The sequence below is a fragment of the Arachis duranensis genome, chromosome 3, assembly GCF_000817695.3.
Source record: "Arachis duranensis cultivar V14167 chromosome 3, aradu.V14167.gnm2.J7QH, whole genome shotgun sequence".
Taxonomy (NCBI): domain Eukaryota; kingdom Viridiplantae; phylum Streptophyta; class Magnoliopsida; order Fabales; family Fabaceae; genus Arachis; species Arachis duranensis.
The window spans coordinates 55188055-55208232 of record NC_029774.3 but is presented as its reverse complement, the minus strand read 5'-3'; the positions used below and the strand labels follow the sequence as shown (position 1 = coordinate 55208232).

The window sequence follows — 20178 nt, the reverse complement described above, 5'->3', positions numbered from 1 at the left end:
TGAGGAATTTCTGTCTCAATCTCCATTCAAGATCTCTTTAATTTCTCTTCTACATAATTGAGTTCAATTACAATTCCTTTACTGCTTCTTCTTTAATTTCTTGTTAATTGATTTGTGAACTTGGATCTGGGAAGGCAATTGAGATCTAGACTTTGCTATCTAGTCTCTGGAGTCCTGAGATCCCATTTTCCTTTTGGGTTCTTCTGTGAATCCCTGCTGCAATTTAATTTCCATTTCTATTTGAGATTTAGTCTATTTCAATTCATCTCTTGTTTAGTTTATTGTTGCAATTTAATTTTCCTTGTTTGAATTCTGAAATCCCAATCCTCAAATCCCTTTTTCATTCAAGCAATTTATATTTCTTGCACTTTAAGTTACTTCAATTTACATTTCTTGCACTTTAAGTTTCAGTCATTTAATTTCTTGTTCTTTAAGATTCAACAACTTTACTTTAAGTTCTCTTTAATTTCTGCAATTCATCCCTCTCCCTTTACATTTCCTGCTATTTACTTACTGTTGGATACAAAATCACTCAACCAATACTTGATTCGCTTGACTAAATCAACCACTAAACTAAAATTGCTCAATCCTTCAATCCCTGTGGGATCGACCTCACTCCCATGTGTTTTATTACTTGATGCGACCCGGTACACTTGCCGGTGAGTTTTGTGTTGGATCGTTTTCCACACATCATCCTTCTCCAGGTCGAGTTGTTCCGATATCATTTCGGATTAAAATGAGGTCGTTCTCAGCAAAAACTCACTATACTACCTTTTGATTGTATCTCGAAGCCATTCAACGTTTTAACGCTTCTTCCCTGATCCGAGCTCTTTCTTAGACTTCTGGAAGTAGGTCGAGTTCTTCCCTTTGAAGTTGGGAGTTGGCTTCTTCACTATAGTGGATCACTCTAGGCGACCCTTCTTCAATCTCTACTGGGATCATTGCCTCCATTTCGTATGCTAATTGGAAGGGTGATTCCTTTGTGGTAGAATGTGGCGTTGTTCGATATGCCCATAAGACTTGTGGGAGCTCCTCAGCCCAGGCTCCCTTTGCGTCCTGTAATCTCCGTTTCAGCCCAGCCAATATGACTTTGTTGGCAGCTTCGGCTTGTCCATTACCTTGGGAATGTTCTACGGAAGTGAATTGTTGTTTTATGTTCAAGTCGGCCACTAACTTTCTGAAGCCTGCATCTGTGAATTGGGTACCATTGTCTGTAGTAATGGAGTATGGAACCCCGAACCTTGTGACATGTTCCTATATAGAAATTTTTGACTTCTTTGAGCAGTGGCATTAGCTAGGGGTTCTGCCTCGTTCCACTTTGTGAAATAGTCTACTCCTACTATGACGAATTTAACAAGTCCCAATCCCTGAGGGAAGGGTCCAAGACGGTCTAGTCCCCATTTTGCGAATGGCCAAGGTGAGGTCATGCTGATAAGTTCTTCTGGCGGGACAATGTGAAAGTTGGCATGTTTCTGACATGGTGGACATGTCTTTACGAACTATGTGGCTTCCTTTTGTAGAGTTGGCCAATAAAATTCTGCCCAGAGTACTTTTTTGGTAAGTGCTTGCACTCCGAGGTGGTTGCCACAAATGCCACTGTGTACTTCTTCTAGAACTTCCTTTGTGTTGGAAGTCGGAACACATTTTAACAGTGGTATTGAAATCCCTCTTTTGTATAGAGTATTATATATGATAGTGTAGTATTGTGCCTCCCGTTTCAACCTCTTTGCCTCCTTTTCATCTGTGGGGAGTGCTTCTGTTTTAAGGTAATTAATATTGGGAGTCATCCATCCTTGATCCTGACCTGTTATAGCTAGGACATTTTCTTCTTCCTAGATTGATGGATTCTGCAGAATTTCTTGGATGAGGCTTCTATTATTGCCCCCGGTTTGGTGCTGGCTAGTTTCGAGAGTGCGTCAGCTCGGGCATTCTGTTCTCGGGGTATGTGACGGACCTCATATTCTCCGAGTTGTTGATTCACGAAAACTTGTCTCTCAACTAATTTCCCTTCGGCAAGTATACCGAATTGTCATCAAGTAAAAACTCACAATAAAGTGGAGTCAAATCTCACAGGGATTGATTGGTCAAGCAACTTTAGTTGGAAGAGTGTGCTAGTTGAGCTAAACAGAATGTAGTTGAGAATTGCAGGAAATTAAATGGCAGGTAAGTAAATTGTAGAAAATAAAATGTAGAATCTTAAATGGGGAATTGGGGAGATGAACATGGAAATAAATGGCAGAAAGTAAAGAGAATGGGTAAGATCAGAAATGGGAGATTCATTGGGCTTAGGAGATGTTGCATTCTCCGAATCAAATTCATTCTCATCTCTTCCTCAATCAATGAATTCATTGATCTCCTTGGCAATCTTAAGTGATTGGATCCCAATTCCTTGGCAATCCAATCTCTCTAAGCTTGAACAATTGCCCAATTCCTTGATTTAATTGCTCATAGGAAGAGATGAAGTGTCATCACTGATTATACCACATGTATTTCCAAATCAAAGTGTTAGGAGGATTACATGTCACTATATCCGCCTAAATCCCAATTTGGTCCAACATGAGAAAGCATTTCTAGCATGATCTCCTCATCCCTTTTCCAAGGCTCAGAGGAGATCCAATTATGGAGAGTTTCTTTTCCAAGACAACTAACTAATTGAATTAAGATCGAAAGCTTTCTAGTAAATCAAGAGAAAAAAAAGAGGAAGAAGAATGAAAACTATAATTGATCCATCAAATTACAACAGAGCTCCCTAACCCAATGAAAGGGGTTTAGTTGTTCATAGCTCTGGAAATGGAAAATGGCAGTGAAGAATACATGCTTAACTAGAAAATGCAGAAAAGTAAATATACAGAGGGTAGTTCTCCAAAGTGCAAAAGCTTCTCTATAGTTCAAAACTACTCCTCTATATACTACTCTTCTTGATCTTCTAGTGAGTTCTTCAAGTCTTGGATATGGGCCTTTGATCTTGAGTTGAAGCAGTTACAATCTTCAGTGGGCTCAACTTTGTTTGCAGAAAAGTGTGAGTTAGGCATGGGCGTTAGCTAGGACGTTAGTGGTGTGAATGTTAAGTGAAAATGTGGGTTCGAGAATGTTAGTGACAATCACCTTTTTCACTAACGTTCCATCCCAAAATGGTCCACGTTAACTTCAACGTTAGTGGCACTAACGTGACCACTAACGTTGCCTCTTGATCCTTCGCAAACATTATTGGGAATCACCTTTTCCAATAATGTTGCCTTGTTCCCCCTTTCCCTACACTTACCTTTGTCACTAACGCTCCGAATGACCCCTCCTTCCCACATTAGAGCTCATGTTAATTAGATTAACGTGGCCACTAACGTGGTAGTGAATGCCATCTCCAATGTTAGTGACAAAGGTGAGTGTAACTAACGTTGGCTCATCCTGCTTAGCTCCACGTTATCTCTCACGTTAGTGATCTTAACATGACCACTAATGTGGGCAATGTTGCCTTAATCTAATGTTAGTGATAAAGGTGAGTGTCACTAACGTTGGCATTGTCTTCCCCTTCCACGTTAGAGTTCACGTTAACTGAGTTAACGTGACTCTTAACGTGGCCAATTGCCAATTCAGAGCGTTAGTGGTATTCACTTTTACCACTAACGCTGGAGCTCCCTTTTCTTCCACGTTAACTACCACGTTAATGTAGTTAACGTGGCAATTAACGTGGGCTATGATGGCTGTGAAGACGTTATTGGCAATTACTTTTCTCATTAACATTGCAAGCTCATTCCCGTTCCACGTTAGTGGTCACGTTAATTAGATTAACGTGGCTACTAACGTGGCTCTTCTTTGCTTCCTTTGTCCTGAAATCAAGCAATTAAAGTGCATCAAAGCTCTGCTCCAAGTCATGAGATTATGCATCATCAATTATATCATTCAATTCATGCCTAATTCTCATGAAATCATATAAAATTCACAATACTTACCTGAATCAAGATGTAAGTGTATTTTCATCCAAAACTTGTCTTATTACTAAGAAAATGCATGAAACTACCCTAAAACAGTAAAAGAAAGGTTAGTGAAACTGGCCTAGATGCCCTGGCATCACAACACCAAACTTAAAGCTTGCTTGTCCCTAAACAAGTACTGAAACATGAGAATGATGAATGAAATGACAAGAGAAATGAGTCATTATTGTGGAAGTCAGGTCCTTGGTTTTATGGGGTTTTATGCATAGCAACTTAGGTTCATTCCTTCACTGGTTTCCAGGCCTTTATCATGCCCTTGAACACTTGCTTGATTGCATCCTTTGAGACTTCTTATTGTTGATCCTTCCTTCTTTTTTAAGGTTTATTGCATTCCTTTTTAGGCTAAGTGCTCTGTGAGAGGACGACTCTTTATGATTAGCTTTCAGCCAACACTCCCGAACCAGTTGGTTCAAGGTGCTAGGTGTTGAGACACTCCTAAGGACTTACTCCCTCAAGTCTCTTTCCCCCATACATACACACCACAGGCATATGGTTTGTCATTTTTCTTTCTTGAGACCTTGGTGTCCAGCACCTCTTTGGGTTACTAAGTGCTCTGTAGCAAAGGTTACTCTTGATAGTGGACTTTCAGCTGATAATCCCGGACTAGTTAACCCAAGTTACCAAGTGATAAGGCACCCCTAAGAGCTTATTCATCCAAGCATATCCACATGACATCTAGTCCTTCTTCTTATGAAATGCACCTCCTAAGGATTCAATCTGAGCATTTCTTGAAGAGATAAGGTTCATCCCAAATGAAATACTTAGCATCATTGATGAGTTTTCTTCTTTGATGTTTATTGATCCCAGGGGGTAGGTCACCGGCTGCTTTAAAATTGGCAATATCTGCAAACCAGGGTGCTTTGTGAACCAACATTAACTGCTCATCTGGGAAGAAGTCATTTACACTTGTATCATGTATAGCATTTTTCTCACAAGGGATTTTGGATAGATGATCTGCTACCTTGTTCTCCACACCCTTTTTGTCTCTAATCTCAATGTTGAATTCCTGCAACAATAAGATCCATTTGATTCGTCTTATTTTTGACTCCTGTTTGGTAAATAGATATTTGAGTGCTGTGTGATCAGTGAAAATAATAACTTTAGAGCCAATAAGGTATGATCTAAATTTGTCAAATGCAAAAACTATTGCTAGTAACTCCTTTTCGGTAGTGGTATAATTTCGTTGAGTGTCATTAAGGACCTTGCTGGCATAGTATATGACATGCACCAAATTTTCTTTTCTTTGTCCTAACACTGCCCCAACTGCGAAATCAGATGCATCACCATCAGTTCGAATGGCAGATTCTAATTAGGTGGGGTAATGATAGGAGCTGAGGATAGCTTCTTTTTTAAGTTCTCAAATGCAAGCATGAACTTCTCATCAAAGATAAATGGTGTATCAGACCTAAGGAGATTACTTAAGGGCTTGGCTATCTTTGAAAAATCTTTAATAAACCTTCTGTAGAAGCTAGCATGCCCCCCAAAAGCCCCTAATTGCCTTTACATCACTTAGTGGAGGTAATTTTTCAATTAGCTCCACCTTAGCTCTGTCTACCTCAATACCTTGGTTAGAAACTTTATGGCCAAGGACTATTCCATCTGTCACCATAAAGTGGCATTTTTCCCAATTCAAGACCAAGTTGGTCTCTTGACATCTTTTTAATACCAAGGCAAGATGATTTAGGCAATTAGGAAAGGAGTCTTCGAATACTGAAAAGTCATCCATGAAAACTTCAATGAACTTCTCTATCATATCCGAGAAGATGGAAAGCATGCAGCGTTGAAAAGTTGCAGGTGCATTACATAGCCCAAATGGCATGCACCTATAGGCAAACACCCCATATGGGCAAGTAAATGATGTTTTCTCCTGGTCTCTTGGATCAACCACTGTCTGGTTATATCCTAAATAACCATCTAGAAAACAATAGTATGCGTGTCCTGCAAGTCATTATAGCATCTGGTCCATGAAGGGAAGTGGGAAATGATATTTTCTCGTGGCTTCATTGAGTTTTCTGTAATCAATACATATCCTCCATCTTGTGACAGTTCTTGTAGGGATAAGCTCATTCCTTTCATTGGGTACCACAATGATTCCTCCTTTCTTGGGGACCACTTGGACGGGACTGACCCATGGACTATCCAAAATTGGGTAGATTACTCCTCCCTGCCACAGCTTCATGACTTCCTTCTGTACCACTTCCTTCAAAATTGGATTCAGCCTCCTTTGGGGTTGAATGGACGGTTTGGCATCATCTTCCAATAGTATCTTATGCATGCATATGGCTGAACTGATTCCCTTCAAGTCAGCAAGTGTCCATCCGATGGCATCCTTATACTTTTGTAAGACTTGAAGTAACTCTTCCTCCTATTCTTGGCTGAGGGATGAATTTATGATCACTGGATAGCTTTCATTCTCTCCTAAGTATGCATACTTAAGAGTGGGCAGTAGTGCCTTTAATTCAAGTTTGGGTGCTTTTTTTCTTTTATCCTTCTCCTTTAGTGTGCCCTGAATACGAGTTTCAGCTGTTGCAACCTCTTCGCTTGATGCTGATTCCTCCTCTTCTATTAACCCCTCACGTTCTTCTTCTTCAAGAATCTCTTGTACCACAGCATCCACTGAGTCCAACCTCATACATTCTCCCAGTGAGTCTTGTGGGTAGCTCATGGCCTTGAACACATTGAATATCATTTTCTCCTCATGTAATCTAAGGACACGTTCACCCTTTTGGACATCAATGATGGCTCTGGCAGTGGCTAAGAATGGCCTTCCCAATATTATAGAGGTCTTGCCTCCTTCCTTCATGTCCAATACTACGAAGTCTGCTGGAAAGATAAAGTCTCCCACCTTTACCAACAAGTCTTCTACTATTCCGTGAGGAAACTTGAATGATCGGTCTGCTAGTTGCAGGGCCATTCTTGTTGGTTTGGATTCTTCAATCCTCATTTTCCTCATCATTGCTAAGGACATCAAATTTATGCTGGCTCCTAGATCACATAAAGCCTTCTCCACTGTGATTTCCCCTATGATACAAGAGATTTGGTAGCTCCCAGGATCCTTCAATTTCTGGGGCAATTTGTGCTGGATGATGGCACTGCATTCTTCGGTGAGTACTACAGTCTCATTGTTCTTCCAGCTTCTCTTCTTGGTCATCAACTCCTTCAAGAACTTGGCATAGAATGACATTTGCTCTATTGCTTTAGCAAAGGGTATGTTGATTTGTAGTTTCTTGAAGATTTCCAAGAATCTTGAGAATTGGTTGTCCTTTCCCTTCTTCTTTAATTGCTGGGGGTATGGAGCTTTTGAAAAGCATGGTTTTAGCACTTCTCCTTCTTGATATGACTTAGGAGTGGGAACTTGAGTTTCCTCTCGTCCCTTTTCTTCTTCATCTAAGTTCTTCTCTGGTGGTTTCTTGTGGGTCTCCCTAAATTCCTTCCCATTTCTGAGGGTGATAACCTGACACTCCTCCTTTAGAGTTTAATTAGTGTTGCTGTGAATGTTGTGGCCAGGGGCTTGCTTGAATAAGTAACCAATTTGTGTTTCAAGTTTCTTGATGGTAGCATCTTGAATCTGCATATTGGACCGCACTTCTTCCCGGAAAACCTTACTGTCTTGAATTTCCTTACATATGCTTTCAAGTAGAGTCTCAATTTTGGAAAGTCTATCTTCGGTTGGTGATGGTGGGCTGAGATTAGGTGGTTGAGAAGGGTGATTAGGTGGGTGTTGATAGGATCTCTGTGAGGTATGTTGGTGAGTTACATTGTTGTTGGGATTGTGGTTGTGGCGTCTCTGGTTCTGGCCTTGGTCTTGCTGATTTCCCCACCCAAAGTTAGGGTGGTTTCTCCATCCAGAATTATAAGTTTTGGAGTATAGATCATGGATCTGTCTGGGTGAGTTTCCAACATAGTTGGCTTGTTTCCAGTCACCTTCTTCTCCTACATTCACTCCTTCTTGAGCTGGTGATGAAGTGATGACTACTGCGACTTGGTTTTCTTCTACCTTCTTGGTAAGATCTGCTAGCTGCTTGGTGATCATCTTGTTTTGAGCCAGCAATACATCCATGTGGTTTAGCTCCATTACTCCTCGAGTATTGCTTCTTTCAGAAGCATAGAAGTAGTCATTCTCAGACACAGTCTCTATGACATCTATGGCTTCTTCAATGGTTTTCTTCTTATTTAGAGAGCCCCTTGATGAATGGTCTACAGTCTTCTTTGACTCATAAGAAAGACCTTCATAGAAGATGTGCAGTTGAACCCATTCATTGAACATGTCTGGTGGGCATCTTCTTGTTAAGTCCTTAAACCTCTCCCATGCCTCATAGAGAGTTTCACCATCTTGTTGCCTGAAAGTTTGTACCTTAGCTCTCAGCCTATTAATTCTTTGAGGAGGGTAGAATCTTGCCAAAAATTTGTTTACCACGTCCTCCTAATTTGTTAAGCTCTCCTTCGGAAAGGATTTTAGCCACTTAGATGCTTTGTCCCTGAGTGAGAAAGGGAACAAAAGTAATCTATAGACATCTGGATGAACACCATTAGACTTCACAGTGTCACATATTCTTATGAAGGTGGTTAGATATTGATTGGGGTCTTCTTAGACACTTCCTCCAAATGAACATTTGTTCTAAACAAGGGTGATGAGCTGGGGTTTTAATTCAAAGTTGTAGGCCTGTATGGTGGGCTTTTGGATGCTACTTCCACAATTTTCTGGGTTTGGATTAATGTAAGAGCCTAGAACTCTCCTTTCTTGCCCAGCATGATTCACAGGGCCTTCTCTGGCATGGTTGTGAGCTTCTCCTTCATGGTTATTTTCCAAGTTCTTATCCATGTTTGTTTCAAAGTACTCTTCCTCTTCCTCAGCACCAACAACTCTTTTCCCACTTGCTTCCTTCCTTGATCTATGGAGGGTCCTCTCAGGTTCTGAATTAAAGGAAGTTGAAGCTTTGCCTCTTCTCCCTATCATACAACTAACAGAGCACCCAACAAGAAATAAAATGAAGTGATTATTCTTGTTAGAGTGATTGTTAGTGTGAGTGGTGCAAATTATCAAACAGTTAGTGGGTTAGTGAGCAGAATTGTAAGTAAATTTAAAGAAAAAGAGAAAACAATAAGGGGTGAGGGGTGAGGAAGAAACTAAATAAACTGAAGGTAAATGACTAAATAAAATAAACAATAAAAAAATGCTCAATCTAGTGAACTTCCAAATTAATCATTGTTGATACAAAATCAATCCCCGACAACAGCGTCATAAACATGATGCACGAAAACTTGTATCTCAACAAATTTCCCTTTAGCAAGTATACCGAATCGTCGTCAAGTAAAAACTCACAATAGAGTGAGGTCAAATCCCATAGGGATTGATTGGTCAAGCAACTTTAGTTGGAAGAGTGTGCTAGTTGAGCTAAACAGAATGTAGTTGAGAATTGCAGGAATTAAATGGCGGGAAAGTAAATTGCAGAAAATAAAATGCAGAATCTTAAATGGAGATTTGGGGAGATGAACATGGAAATAAATAGCAGAAAGTAAAGAGAATGGGTAAGATAAAAAATGGGGGATTCATTGGGCTTAGGAGATGCTGCATTCTCCGGATCAAATTCATTCTCATCTCTTCCTCAATCAATGCATTCATTGATCTCCTTGGCAATCTTAAGTGATTGGATCCCAATTCCTTGGCAATCCAATCTCTCTAAGCTTGAACAATTGCCCAATTCCTTGATTTAATTGCTCATGGGAAGAGATGAAGTGTCATCACTGATTATACCACATGTATTTCCAAATCAAAGTGTTGGGAGGATTACATGTCACTATATCCGCCCAAACCCCAATTTGAGAAGAAGAATGAAAACTATAATTGATCTATCAAATTACAACAGAGCTCCCTAACCCAATGAAAGGGGTTTAGTTGTTCATAGCTCTGGAAATGGAAAATGGCAGTGAAGAATACATGCTTAACTAGAAAATGCAGAAAAGTAAATATACAGAAGGTAGTTCTCCAAAGTGCAAAAGCTTCTCTACAGTTCAAAATTACTCCTATATATACTACTCTTCTTGATCTTCTAGTGAGTTCTTCAAATCTTGGATATGGGCCTTTGATCTTGAGTTGAAGCAGTTACAATCTTCAGTGGGCTCAGCTTTGTTTGCAGAAAAGTGTGAGTTAGGCATAGGCGTTAGCTAGGACATTAGTGGTGTTAACGTTAAGTGAAAATGTGGGTTCGAGAACGTTAGTGACAATCACCTTTTTCACTAATGTTCCATCCAAAATGGTCCACGTTAACTTCAATGTTAGTGGAACTACCGTGACTACTAACGTTGCCTCTTGATCCTTCGCAAACGTTATTGGGAATCACCTTTTCCAATAACGTTGCCTTGTGCCCCCTTTCCCTATGTTAGAGTTCACGTTAGTATAACTAACGTGACTCTTAACGTGGGCATGCCTAAGCTTCGAGAGCATTAGTGACACTTACCTTTGTCACTAACGCTCCAAATGCCCCTCCTTCCCACGTTAGAGCTCACGTTAATTAGATTAACGTGGGTACTAACGTAGTAGTGAATGCCATCTCCAACGTTAGTGACAAAGGTGAGTGTCACTAACGTTGGCTCATCATGCTTAGCTCAACGTTATCTCTCATGTTAGTGGTCTTAACGTGACCACTAACGTGGGCAATGTTGGCTTAATCCAACAATAGTGACAAAGGTGAGTGTCACTAACGTTGGCATTGTCTTCCCATTCCACATTAGAGTTCACATTAACTGAGTTAACATGACTCTTAACGTGGCCAATTGCCAATTCAGAGCGTTAGTAATATTCACTTTTACCACTAACGCTGGAGCTCCCTTTTCTTCCACGTTAACTACTACGTTAATGTAGTTAACGTGGCAATTAATGTGGGCTATGATGGCTGCGAAGATGTTATTGGCAATCACTTTTCTCATTAAGATTGCAAGCTCATTCCCATTCCACATTAGTGGTCACATTAATTAGATTAACGTGGCTACTAATGTGGCTCTTCCTTGCTTTCTTTGTCCTAAAATCAAGCAATTAAAGTGCATCAAAGCTCTGCTCCAAGTCTTAAGATTATGCATCATCAATTATATCATTCAATTCATGCCTAATTTTCATGAAATCATATAAAATTCACAATACTTGCCTGAATCAAGGTGTAAGTGTATTTTCAATCAAAACTTGCCTTATTTACTAAGAAAATGCATGAAACTACCCTAAAACAGTAAAGAAAAGGTCAGTGAAACTGGCCTAGATGCCCTGGCATCAGTTGTCCGAGCCGTTCCCTGATTTTGTCCAAGTACGTTTTCATGGTGGGATCTTTGGCTTGGTAGCTTCCCTCTATTTGTGAAGTGACTACTTGTGAGTCGCTGAAGATAACAAGCTTTTGAGCTCCAACCTCCCTTGCCAGCTTTAGACCAGCTAGTAGTGCCTCATATTCCGCTTGGTTGTTCGAGGCAGGGAACCCGAATTTGAGGGAGAGTTCGATTTGGGTTCCTTGGTCGCTTTCAATTATCACACCCGCATCGCTTCTAGTTTTATTTGAGGAACCGTCCACGTATAGATTCCATTCTGTGGGGATTTCCGGTGTGTCTGTAAATTCTACAATAAAGTCGGCCAGGTATTGTGATTTGATAGTTGTCCGAGCTTCGTATTGAAGATCGAATTCGGACAACTCGACTGCCCCTTGCAAGATTCTGCCCGCCAGGTCTGTTTTCTGTAAAATCCCTTTTATGGGCTGGTTGGTCCAAACCCTAATGGTGTGAGCTTGGAAGTATGGACGAAGTCGTCGAGATGTTAGTATGAGAGCGTAGGAAAACTTTTCTATTTTTTGGTAGTTTAGCTCGGACCCTTGTAATGCTTTACTGATGAAGTATACGGGTTGTTGTCCACTGTCGTCTTCTCGAACTAGGGCTGAGGCTACTGCCCGACTTCCTACCGTGAGTTATAATATGAGTGGTTCTGCTTCCCGCGGTCGAGTTAGGATAGGTGCTTATCCCGGGAATCTTTTGAAATCTTGGAAGGCTTGCTCGCACTTTGTTGTCCATTCAAACTCCTTTCCCTTCCTTAGAGTGGTGTAGAAGGGAAGAGATCTTATTGCTGATCCAGCTAGAAATCTGGACAAGGCTGCCAACCTCCCGTTGAGTCGTTGTACCTCTTTGACACAAGTCAGACTCTTCATGTCGAGTATGGCCCGACATTTATCCAGATTTGCCTAGATTCCTCTTTGTGTGAGCGTAAAACCCAAGAATTTTCCAGCTTCCACTGCGAAGGTGTATTTTTCAGGATTGAGTCACATGCTGTGCCGTCTTATAGTGTTGAAAACTTGGGTCAGGTCGCACAATAGCGTCGCTTCACTTTGTATCTTTATTAACATGTCGTCCACATAGACTTCCATGATTTTTCCGATGTGATCCGTGAAGACCTTATTCATTAATCTCTGATAAGTAGCTCCCGCATTTTTAAGACCAAAAGGCATGACGATGTAGCAGTAGTTTGCTTTTGGGGTTAAGAAGGAAGTTTTTTCTTGGTCGGGTGGATACATTGGGATTTGATTGTATCCCGAGTATGCATCCATAAACGAGAGGTATTTATATCCGGAGGAGGCATCTACCAGAGCGTCAATACTTGGGAGTGGATAAGGATCTTTTGAGCAGGCTTTGTTGAGATCAGTGTAGTCGGTGCACATTCACCACTTCCTGTTTGATTTTTCACCAAGACGATGTTAGCTAGCCATAGTGGGTATTTGGCTTCTTTTAGGAATCCTACCTGCAGTAGAGCTTGTACGTGCTCTTCCACAACCTGGGATCATTCTGGTCTGAGCTTTCTACGCATCTGTTGTACTGGCCGAGATCCTGGGTAAACTGATAGCTTGTGGCATATTAACTTGGGATCTATGCCTGGCATGTATGCGGCCTTCCATGCAAAGAGGTGATAAACCCCGATTTCGTGGTTTATCTTGTGCTTATTTTGGGGGATTTTATCAATATTTCTCACACTTATTCGCAAGAAATGCATGGTTTTGTGTTTATTTCCCAATATTGCTTCATGATGAAAAAACATGCTTATTTTGCCTTAAAATTGCCATATTTTAATTCTCTTCTATTGTCATTCGATGCCGTGATGTATTTGTTGAGTAATTTCAGGAATTATAGGGTAGGAATGACTTAGAAGAGAGGGAGAAAGCATGTAAAAAAGGGGAGGAACATGAAGAATTGGAGTCTTGGGAGCAGCAGCATCGGCGCATCCGCACACTCCACACGCACGCGTGAATAGGATTGGCTGGAGCGGTGCGCAAGGATGGACGCATCCGCGCAGACTAGAAGATTCCTATCGACGTGCACGCGCAACTAGCGCGCACGCGTGGATCAAAAAAAGCAATCGGCGCGCGCGCACGCTTGGCGCGCACGCATGGGAAGCTGCACGTGACCTCATTAAGGGAAATCATGCCTGGCGATTTCTGAGGCCAAGGAGGCCCAATTTCAAGCTGTTTCTGCATGGAAAAGACCCAAGGATGCTAGGGGGAAAAGGGAGATCACTCATTTTGGCACTAGGACACAATTTTAGCTAGTTTTTGTTTGTTTGGTTATTCTAGAGGGAGAAACCCTTGTTCCTCTCTAGATCTAGTTTCAATTTGATCTTCCCTTGTTGATTTGTGAATTAGATTTTGTTAATTACCAGTTTTATTGTTCAATTTGAATTTCTTGTTATAATCTTCCTTACATCTAATGATAGTTTTATGATTCTTGTCACTTGTCATTTCATACCCATTTCATGAATGTTGTGAATCTTGACTTGTTGATGTTACATTGATGAATTCTATGTTTAGCCTTGTTAATTGCTTGATTGTATGTTGATAATTGTTAGTGGGTACTTGTAGATTTCAATTTAATTGCTAATTTGGACATGTCTTTTGTTAATGCTTACCAAGTGTTCGATGAATTGTTTACTTTGAGTATGGAGTAGTCTTTTCCACTCTTGGCCTAGGTCAAGGGAATTGGGTGAACTTGAGTCATTGGGTCTCATGGATTTGATGATTTGGGAGCCCTTGGTGGTCAATTTGATACTCATTAACGCCAACCCACTACTAATCTAATTAGTAGGTAGGTTGGGACTTATGGGTTGACGTGACCAAAGCCATTTGACGTACTTCAAGTCTAGGGGTAGATATCACGTACTTAAGACATTGAGGGTAGACTAATGAGCTTGGTTCCTCATAATTGTCAAGATATAGTTGTTGGACAAGGATTGTGATCCCAATTCCCATGCCTAGCCAAGAGTTGTTTTTATTATTCATATTTGAAAACCAATTTTCCAATTCAATTGCCATAGTTATAGTTACTTGCTTGGTTTAAAGTAGAATTTAGTAGAATATTGCTTGTTCATTGGAGTTGCTCAAGTTTGCTTAGATAGTTGAATTAGTTTATCGCAATTTAAGATTATTTGCTTGTTAAGATTTCCATTTATTTTCATGCTCATAACTCACAACCCCGGATTTCTAACCAATGTCGAAGCACATGTTTGCCCATTCCTTGTGAGACGACCCGAGGTTTGAATACTTCGGTTATTTCTATTGGGGTTGAACTTGTGACAACCAAATCCTTTTTCTAAATTTGACCTCCCGAGGATTGTTGTTGGTAGAGCTATACTTACAATGCGGTTTTACTAAAGAGACTATTTACCAATACACCCTTGAGAGACGTGTCAAGAGGTCGACGTTATCTCGCAAGAACTGTATGAGTGATTCTTTTATGTCTCCTTTTAGGATTGTATCGATATTGGTTGTTTGGTTCGGGGTGTCCCCGATCTGGACTTTCTCTACTTCACCTTCAGGTTGTGGGCGGAGTTCTTCCCGCCTCTGCACTCCACCGAGTTCGATTGTGTGGAATTCTTCTCCTTTGCCTCTGAGGTTTAGGCTTTCATGATAACAGCGGCGCGTCGTCTTCTGGTCTGCTTTTATTGTAGCTATCACTTCTGTAGTTGGGAATTTCATGCATAGATGTGGAGTCGAGACTATTGCACCGAGCTGATTCGAGGTTGTTTGACCTATTAAGGCATTGTAGGCTGAACTTACGTCGACCACGATGTAATCTATCTTGAGTGTTCTTGACTGGTTTCCTTTTTCGAAGGTTTTGTGTAGTGAGATGTACCCAAGCGGTTGAATCGAGGTGTCTCCCAGTCCGAATAGGCTGTTCGGATATGCTCTAAGTTCTTTTTCTTCCAGGCCGAGCTTGTCGAAGGCAGTTTTGAAGAAGATATCGGCAGAGCTCCCTTGGCCTATCAATGTGCGGTGGAGATTTGAGTTTGCCAGTATAATAGTGATGACCATGGGATCGTCGTGTCCTGAGATGATACCGGATGCATCTTCTTTTTCTTTGCTCATCGTCCCGGGTGGCCAGATACCAATCTAATTTCCCCTCTCTTACTAGCTTTTCTATGACATTCTTTAAGTCAAAACATTCGTTGGTAGAATACCTGCGGATTCAATGATATTCACAATATTCGGTCCAATTTTCTCCTCCTTTTTTGCCTTTGAGTGGTCGAGCTGGAGGTATTTTTTCAGTGTGGCAAACCTCTATGTAGACATCCACAAGGGACACCCGAAGAGGGGTGTAATTGTGGTATTTTTTGATTTTTTCTTCCTTCTTCTTGGACTCTTTGTCCTTATCCCGGGAGGGATAGGTGAATCCGGATTTTGAGGTCTCTCCCAGTCGAGAGTTTCCCTCCATGTTGATGTACTTCTCCACTCGTTCTTGCACTTCGTTCAGAGATGTGGGGTATTTTTTCGATATAGATTGGCTAAAAGGTCCCTCTCGCAAGCCATTGATGAGGCCCATAATGGCAGCCTCTGTTGGTAAGTTCTGTATGTCCAAGCACGTTTTGTTGAATCTTTCTATGTAGTTGCGAAGATTTTCCCGTTCTCCTTGTTTGATTCCTAACAGACTTGGGGCGTGCTTGGCCTTATCTTTTTGGATGGAGAATCTGGCCAAAAACTTCTTAGCTAAGTCGTCGAAACTCGAGATGGACCTAGGAGGTAGATTGTCGAACCATCTAATTGCTGTCTTTGTTAAAGTAGTCAGAAAGGATTTGCAATGAACTGTATCTGAGGCGTCGGTGAGGTACATTCTACTTTTGAAATTGCTGAGATGATGGCCGGGATCTGTAGTGCCATCGTATAAAGTCATATTCGGGAGTTTAAAGTCTTTTGGGATTTTGGTCTTCATGATCTCCTTGTTGAATAGATCTTGTTCTTTGCGGGAGCTATCCTCATGAGGGGATCGGTTAGCTTTGGTCTTGAGATCGGCTTCAAGTTTTAGGAGTTTGTCCTCCAATTCTCGGCATCGCCTTATTTTCTTTTGTAGGTCTTTCTCAGCCTCTCGTTGATGTAGGGCTTCTTCTTCTAGTTGTTTTAAACGGTCTTGAAGCGCCTCTATGGCTCCCGTATTTGGAGAATTCTTTTTGTTGTTAAGTTGAAGAGTATCCTTTGGTGTAGTGTCCGCATTTTTGTGCGGTGTTCTATCTTCTAGATCTGAATTGTGGTCCTTGTCATGGTCGTCAGCCATGGTGATGGGATGACTTCCAGGTTCCCGGCAACGGTGCCAATGTTCCGAGGGTTTTCTGAAACTATAGGTCGATCTCGGACGAGATCTTCTGTATTGGTCGGAGCTGTTGTGTCCGATTTGTTGGACTTGGTGATAGTGCTGATCCTTCATCACCAGAGGGTGGTGGTACCTGCAAGGGACTCTGATGCTTAAGTTAGGAAGGGTATTAAGCAGGTATTTTGTAGAATCAGAGTATGAGTTATACTTGGGTGCTCTAGTGTATTTATAATAGTGTAGAGTGACCTTTTCAGATAAGATAAGTTAGTTATCTTGTCTTATCTTTTCTTATCTTTATGGGAACTGCCCTTATCTCTATAGGCTTGCGCTGCCTTTGGATTTGGGTCGTGTTCCTCTATTCGGGCTCTTCGTTGGGCTTTCCTGGCAATTTGGCTGACCTCTTTGAGAAGAGGTCGGGTAGCTTGACCCGAAGAGGTCGGTCCTCTCGTTGCTAATCATCCCGGGTCGGACAGCTTGACCCAGGGTATGAACAGTGTTGTGATTAGCGGATAATTTATATGCTTTTTGGCATTATTTTTAGATAGTTTTTAGTATGTTTTATTCACCTTTTAGTATATATTTATTAGTTTTTAAGAAAAATTCACATTTCTGGACTTTACTATGAGCTTGTGTGTTTTTCTGTGATTTCAGGTATTTTCTGGCTAATATTTGAGGGACCTGAGCAAAAATCTGATTCAGATGCTGAAAAAGGACTGCAAATGTTGTTGGATTCTGACCTCCCTACACTCGAAATGGATTTTCTGGAGCTACAGAAGCCCAATTGGGGCACTCTTATATGAGTTGGAAAGTAGACATCCTGAGCTTTCCATCAATATATAATAGTCTATACTTTGCCCGAGTTTTGACGATACAAACTGGCGTTCAAACGCCAACTTTCTGCTCTATTCTGGTGTTAAACGTTAGAAACAGGATAAAAGCTAGAGTTAAACGCCCAAACTGGCATAAAAGCTGGCGTTTAACTCTAAGAAAAGTCTCTACACATGAAAGCTTTAATGCTCAGCCCAAGCACACACCAAGTGGAACCAGAAGTGGATTTCTGCATCATTTACTTATTTATGTAATCCAGTAACTAGTTTAGTATAAATAGGACTTTTTACTATTGTACTGGAAATCTTTGGATGTTTAGTCCGTAGATAGAGGTCTTGGTTATTTTGGTTCCCCCTCTGGGGCCGAAGCCAATGAACACCATTATCACTTATGTATTTTCAACGATGGAGTTTCTACACCTCATATATTAAGGTGTGGAGCTCTGCTGTTCCTCGAGTATTAATGCAAAGTACTATTGTTCTTCTATTCAATTCAAGCTTATTCTTATTCTAAGATATTCATTCGCACACAAGAACATGATGAATGTGATGATCAAGTGACACGCATCACCATTCTCACTTATGAACGCGTGCCTGACAAACACTTCCGTTCTACATGAAAACAAGCTTGAATGCATATCTCTTGGATCTCTCTTCAATGATTTACATCGTCTCTCCTGACAATGGAGCATCTGAATCCAAGATTAGAATTTTCGTGGTATAGGCTAGAATCAATTGGCAGTATTCCTGAGATCCAAAAAGTCTAAACCTTGTCTGTGGTATTCCGAGTAGGATCTGGAAAGGGATGACTATGACGAGCTTCAAACTCATGACTGTTAGGCGTAGTGACAGACGCAAAAGGATCATTGGATCCTATTCCAATACAAGTGAGAACCAACAGCTGATTAGCCATGCGGTAGCTGTGCCTGGTATTTTTCATCCGAGACGAGAAATCCAACCGTATAGAAATCGTAGAGGACCATTTTCACTAAGAGGACGGGAGGTAGCCATTGACAACGGTGATCCCCAACATACAGCATGCCATGGAAAGGAGTATGAATGATTGAATGAAGGCATTAGGAAAGCAGAAATTCAGAAGGAATAACGCATCTCCATACGCTTATCTGAAATTCCTACCAATGAATTACATAAATATCTCTATCTTTATTTTATGTTTATCTATCTTTTAATTATCAAAACTCCATAACAATTTGAATATGCCTGACTGAGATTTATAAGATGGCCATAGCTTGCTTCAAGCCGACAATCTCCGTGGGACCGACCCTTACTCACGTAAGGTATTACTTGGACGACCCACTGCACTTGCTGGTTAGCTGCACGAAGTTGTGTATCACAATTTTGTGTACCACATACTTTGGGTCATTTTTTTCTTTCGTGCTATTTAGGATATATGCTTGATATGCATAGCATGCTTGTCTGTGAGTACTTTTTGGGATAATTGAAGCATTGAGCTTGAGATATTGAGCCTGATCACCTTGATATCAATTGTTTAGTGTGGACAAAAAACACAAATGGCACCTTGCAGGCAAGGTCGACTACATACACAAAGAGAGAATGAAGATACCCACGTTTAGAACATGGTAGATTATTGAGTGCAGAGATCAGTAGAAAGGATAAAAATAAGTGAGCATGCTTAAGCTTGAATTTAGCCGAGTTTGACATCCATTGGTGTTTAATTTTAGTTATGATAAATGAAAAATCATTAGTTGTTTAATATGTCAAGTTATAGTGTTACATTTAAGGATGAAGAACTTGAGTGGAAAGTTTTCCTAACTTATTGTTGAAGTTTTAGGTGCTGCGATTATTGAGAATGAGGATTTAATGAAATTTTGATTTAAGTATAGAGATACTTTAAGGCCCTAAACTGTGATTAAGTATTAGGATGGAGGTAATCATTATCTGGGTCAGGTAGAGAAAGTTCAAAAGTGAGCTTAAGTTTTTGTAATCCGATAATGAAGTATGACTTGGATGAAGGATTAGATTCTTGATGGCTAAATCAGAGTAGTGTAGCAAAAGTATTAACACTAGACAGTTACGATAAGTTGGAGTAGGAGATGATTAGAAACGATTTAGGTTTTGAATATTGGAAGGGTTTCATAGGTTAATATAAGTAATGATTTCCAGAAAACTAAGTTGGATTGTGGTTGTAAGATTAGATCGATTCGGAGTAGGTTAAAGAGATGATTACAGGTTAAAGAGATATTAATTAGAAAATATAAAGATGAAATTCAGATTCAATGAATTTTTCCGAACAAGAGAAAGTACTTTTCTACTAAAAGATACGTAAAAGCGCATACCAATTTAATTGGACCGAAACTGTGAGTGAGAAAATAAATTTAATTATGAGTGAATAAATTTAGGAAATTGAATCATTAATTTGAAAGATAAAAATAAATTAGACTTGCAAACTGGGCGCTAATTCTAAAGGTTTGGCCCAAAGTTGGGCTAAATGGACCAAAAATACTAACGCATTGGACTGGGCCTAAATTGGGCCAAGCCTAACTTATAAACACACATTAAATGAGTATTTAAGCTCATTCACTTACCAAAGAGGGTGAGGGAACCCTGAAATGAGAAGCGGGGAGGGGAGGAGAGCTATATGTCACTATTCATCTCCTCCTTCAAAGCTCCATAACTTTTGATCCGGGACTCCGATTGACGAGCCATTTGCGACCACGCAAAGTTCTTGTCAAGTTCTTCATTTCTAGCAAAACAAAGTTGGTAAAAATTTAAAGATCACACTCCAT

At 40.5% G+C, this 20178-nt stretch overlaps 1 non-coding gene across 1 annotated transcript; it reads left to right on the top strand.

The window, feature by feature from the left end:
• Positions 1–8254: 8254 nt before the first annotated feature.
• Positions 8255–8358, top strand: LOC127746256 (small nucleolar RNA R71). The gene has a single exon (XR_008007876.1). It is a non-coding gene; the product is annotated as a small nucleolar RNA R71 (small nucleolar RNA).
• Positions 8359–20178: the final 11820 nt, after the last annotated feature.